The 5,008-nt window shown below is 40.1% G+C and overlaps 1 non-coding gene across 1 annotated transcript; it reads left to right on the top strand.

Annotated features, from left to right (window-relative positions):
• The first annotated feature begins 1,329 nt into the window (after window positions 1–1,329).
• LOC123325345 lies at window positions 1,330–1,432 on the top strand. The gene has a single exon (XR_006540364.1). It is a non-coding gene; the product is annotated as a U6 spliceosomal RNA (small nuclear RNA).
• Window positions 1,433–5,008: the final 3,576 nt, after the last annotated feature.

The following is a 5,008-nucleotide window of genomic DNA, read 5'->3' as shown; positions in this document are numbered from 1 at the left end:
GCATAACCTTTTGTTTTCCTTAATCTTTCTTTACTTGCAAAATTGCGAAGTTCATGAAAGATTCAAACAGTCATTAAGAAACAGTCCCCTCCTCTGATCTGCTATCCTTGCTTCTGAGTTACCCTCATTCTCAGCCAAGCACCCCAAGCAAGCAGACTCTAAGCAGCTCTACCTCAAACTAGCAGTGTAGAAAAACCTCAGCAGATAAAGGGAATCTTTTTCTCAACAGCTGCAGTAAGAGAATCAATCTCTTACTCAAGAGGATGTGCTACCCTTTCTGTTCTCCTGAGTCATCACTTTAGCTAGGCGTGGAGTCAAGTTTTATCTGAGCCTCAAGGCTTGAGAATAAGGCAAAGAGTCTCAGCAAACAAAGAAAATAGGCTGAGAAAAATTTTATTTTACCTTTACATCTGTAACAAAAGCATAGTTCAAACTCAACAAGTCCTAGAATTTTACAGGCTAGAAAGAACAAGAATAAGTGATTGCCTCTGGGTTGAGGAAACATTATATAAACCAACTTTTCAAAGTTTAAAATTGTCCAGGGGATAATAGCATTATGATTTTAGAGCTAATTGAGGGATTTTGTACTGATACTCAAAAAGCAGAAATGACTATATTAATCAAAATTAAGGCAAAACGAATTTATGGCATCTTTTAATATCACAAACATGTTTTATTTTTGTTTTTAAGTAGGCTCCACGCCCAGTGTGGAGCCCAATGCAGGGCCTGAACTCACGACCCTGAGATCAAGACCTGGGGTGAGATCAAGAGTCAGATGCTTATCCGACTGAGCCATCCAGGTGCCCCACAAACATGTTTTTATTCAGTTCAGCTGATCTTTTAAATGTTGCATTTAATATTATTTTTGATGACTATTGTGACCTACACAACCTATTCAGTGAGGCAACCAGTGACTACATGTATTAGTACTTAGGCTACTCTACCACTGTGTGAGACTTTAGCCAAACAATTTTGGTCAATCTCTCTCTCTCTTTTTTTTTTTCTTTTAGGGGCAGAGGGAGACGGAGAGAGAGAATCTTAAGCAGAGCCTGACCTGGGCTCACTCTCACGACCCTGAGAGCATGACCTGAGCCGAAATCAAAGAGTTGGACACTCAACCGACTGAGCCATCCAGGTGCCCCACAAACAATTTTGGTTCCTAAGGAGGCAAGGCCATCTTTATTTTTCCTTCTTTTTTGGTAATATGTATCTTTTGGCAAATTAAAAGTCCTTAGCTGTACGTCAAATTTTTTGCACTATAATAGGATCAAGAGGGTTAACTGACAAAAAAAAAAAGTACCAGCAGAATTTCAAAAGTAATGAACAGGTGCTTGCTTCAGCAGCAGATACTAAAATTGGAACAATACAGAGAAGATTAGCATGGCCCCTGCACAAGGATGATACACAAATTCATGAAATGTTCTCTGTATAAATAAAAATAAATAAAATGAACAGATCCATAGTTCAGATATCCTCTTAGTAGTGCCTTCCACCAATCCTTAGTGTTGCCATATTTATATTTGTTTTATGATTCTTTTATTAGTCTCTCTGCGGTATGGCTATATTTATATCTAAGCTTACAACTAAAAATGTTCATTATGCATTTATCTATCAGTGTTAAGAGGACTATGATGACCACTTTTAGTTTGACAATACGACCTTGCCATTTGCAAATAATGATAATAACAATAGTTAACAGTAATTCTCACAAAAGCTCTACGCGTTAGATACTATCATTATTCCCAGTGTACTGATGAGGACACTGAAAAAGAAGACAGAAACTTACTCAAGGCAATACTACTAGATAGTAAGAGCCCACCTGGTCTGAACGCAAAGCCTGCACAAGGTAATAAACTGTAAGACAGCATCCATGGGGATGTGATAGCCTACCTACTTCTAATAATACCTGAAAAAGAAAGACACCAAGATGCATTTGGTACAGCATACGTAACAAGCCAAGAGGTCTATAACTTGACAAAAAAGGTCACGTTGTGATGGTTTGTAAGTGGAAGAGACTACTCCTTGAGTCCATCTGCTTAGTACTGTAAGTATAAAAATGGTAAAATAAGTTGGTAGGAATAAGAGCCCCCCGCCGTGGAGAACACTTCTTACAAATCTGGAGGAAGAGAATGTTCTATTAGTGTGCTGTCACTCGTTCTCTTCCGCCATACCACATTCCCTCCCAACCTTTACTCTTTAAAAAGTTTTCTTAAAATATTTTATCATAATATGCATGAAGTACGCAAAAGGTACAGAGAATAACAGAACATGCGTGTACCCATCGTTCAACTCCTAAATTCTAACATTTTGCCCTACTGGCTACTTTTTTGGGTTGTTTAAATTCTGTGATAGGTTAGAGTTTAAATAGTATATAGAACATACCTGTATGGCTTAAAGAATAATAAAATGCATACTTAGATAATCTCCAGCAAACCTGAAAAATAAAGCATTACTCCTACCTTAACAGCCCCTCTGTGTTTGCCTCTCTAATGTTGACAGTTTGACTGAATATAGAGTTCTAAGTTGAAATAACTTTGCCGCAGAATTTTGAAGGCACTGTTCCATTCCTGTTTGGCGTCTAGGATTGCTGTTCAGACATCTGATGCCATTCTGCTTCTCTAGCCTTTGTGTGTTAACCTGCTTTTCACCCTCTATGGAAGCTCTTTGCCCCTGGTGTTTTGAAATTTTACAATGATGCATCTTGTTGTGGGTTTATTTTTATCCGTGTGTTGAGCACTCTGTGAGCCTTTCCAATCTGGAAATTCCTGAACTTCTGCTCTATGAAATACTATTATATTACTTTTTTTGCTGTTTGTCTACATTCCCTACTTGAATTTTGGATATGATGGGATGGTGTCTTAACTTTCTTTTATTTTCTCTTATTTTTTTATCTCTTCGCCTTTTTGCTCTACTTTCTGGGAGATTTTCTTATCTCTGCTTTAAGTTTCTCTAATTTATGTTATGTTTATAATTTTCAGTGGCTCCTGTGAGATAATATATTGGTCTCTGCTCCTGGTTCCTGGCACAGAAGTGCTTAGGAAACTTAGAAGAGCACCAGGAACATCTTTTGTTCTAATGAGGTGACTCTAGGGGGGTTGCTGGATGGGGGTTGGTCGCCAGAGAGACCAAGCCATGATTAGAAGCTTGGAATTTTCAGCCCCACTCCCACTTTCCTAGAGATGGGAGGGAAGATGAAAATGGAATTAATAATTGATCATGCCTACATGAGGAAGCCTCCATAAAATCCCAATAACATGGGGGTTCAGAGCACTTCCCCACTGGTGAATACATCCACACCAGGAGGGTGACATACCCCAAAATTACACAGGGACAGAAGCTCTTGCCCTCAAGACCCTCTCAGAACTCCTCCTACGTATCTCTTCATCTATATCCTTTATCATATCCTTTAATAAACTGGTAAACGTAATAAGTGTTTGTTTCCCTGAGTTCCAGAAGCTGCTCTAGCAAATTAATCAAACTTGAGGGGAAGTCATGGGAACCTCTGATTTGTAGCCAAATCTGACCAAAATTGTGGGTAACTTGGGAACCCCTATTTGTGATTAGCATCTGAAGTAGGGATCAGTCTTGTGGGCCTGAGCCTGTATCCTGTTGGATCTGATACTCTCTCCAGGTAGATAGTGCCAGAATGGAGTTAAATTGCAGAACACCCAACTGGTGTCGTGGAGAATTGTTTGGTTTGGGGAAAATTCGGCACACATCTAGTGACCAGAAGTCTCAGAAGTGACACAGAGAAGTGCTCTGTGTGAGTAGTACAGGAGAAAGGCTCAGGAGGGGAAAACTAGTGGTTTTTCTTACACAGCTCCTTTTTCCTGTCCTTTTAATAAAGCATCTTATTTTTTTTTTTACAGCTGCACTATGTTATTTATCGCTCTGAATATATAAAATAACTTAAACACATATTTTTCTCTCCTTCGTGTGGTTTGTTTTCTTAAGAATGCTTTTTTATGTTTCTTTGTTTTAGGTCTGCTTCTGATATTCCTCTTTTTTTTTTTTTTTTTAAAGATTTTATTTATTTATTTGAGACAGAGAGAATGAGATACAGAGAGCATGAGAGGGAGGAGGGTCAGAGGGAGAAGCAGACTCCCTGCCGAGCAGGGAGCCCGATGCGGGACTCGATCCAGGGACTCCAGGATCATGACCTGAGCCGAAGGCAGTCGCTTAACCAACTGAGCCACCCAGGCGCCCTCTGCTTCTGATATTCCTCAATACCTCATAGTGATCCCTGGCTGCTAGCTGTCATTTAAGAACGGGGTGTTAAAAAAACGTTTGGAGCTCCACGTCCACGCAGGGGGCTTACTGACCACAAGTTTGCTTCCAGGTATTTTGGTTAAACCATTTCACTGGGGAACGGCTGGCATCTGTGCCTATGGGTGCTTGCGAGGACCCCAGGACAGATTCTTCCTTTCTCCTTCCTTGCCAGGCAAACCTGATTGCTAATGCTTCAGAGCCAAGAGGCGGGTGGAGGAATGGTGGTATCCGCATAGCTACGATGTCAACATTTCATTCAATTGGTTAGGTTTTCATTGCTCAGCTATGCCCCGAGACCTCCAGTCGAGAAACACTGTGTTCTCTCCTCTGGGGGAGACACCTCCAGTGCTCTGCTGAAGAAGAAAAATAGCAATCCCCTGGCTCTATGAGTTACAAGGCTTTGGGTATCTTACTAATTCTTCAACATTGAGTAAATCCTCCTTTTTGAGGCCCAACTTTATTCCCACTTCCAAAATTATCAGATACTGCCAGTGCCGGGCTGTTTGTGGGTTTTGAGGTAAATCCTGGGTTGCTTTTTCTACTTTCTCTACTGTCATTTTAGAGTAGGAAGCTTCTTGAGTTCTGCTAAGTCCATCTAGTTTCAGATTCCTAGTCAGACTTCTCATTCTTTTTGTTCTTGTTAAAAAAACCTTTATTTTTATTCTTGATTTTCTGCAGTTGAACTGTGACAAGTTTAGGGATGGATTTCACTTCTCTTGCTTGGAGTTCCTTATGTACC

Source organism: Neomonachus schauinslandi, chromosome 7, assembly GCF_002201575.2.
Source record: "Neomonachus schauinslandi chromosome 7, ASM220157v2, whole genome shotgun sequence".
Taxonomy (NCBI): Eukaryota; Metazoa; Chordata; class Mammalia; order Carnivora; family Phocidae; genus Neomonachus; species Neomonachus schauinslandi.
This window is presented reverse-complemented; position numbering and strand designations above follow the sequence as displayed.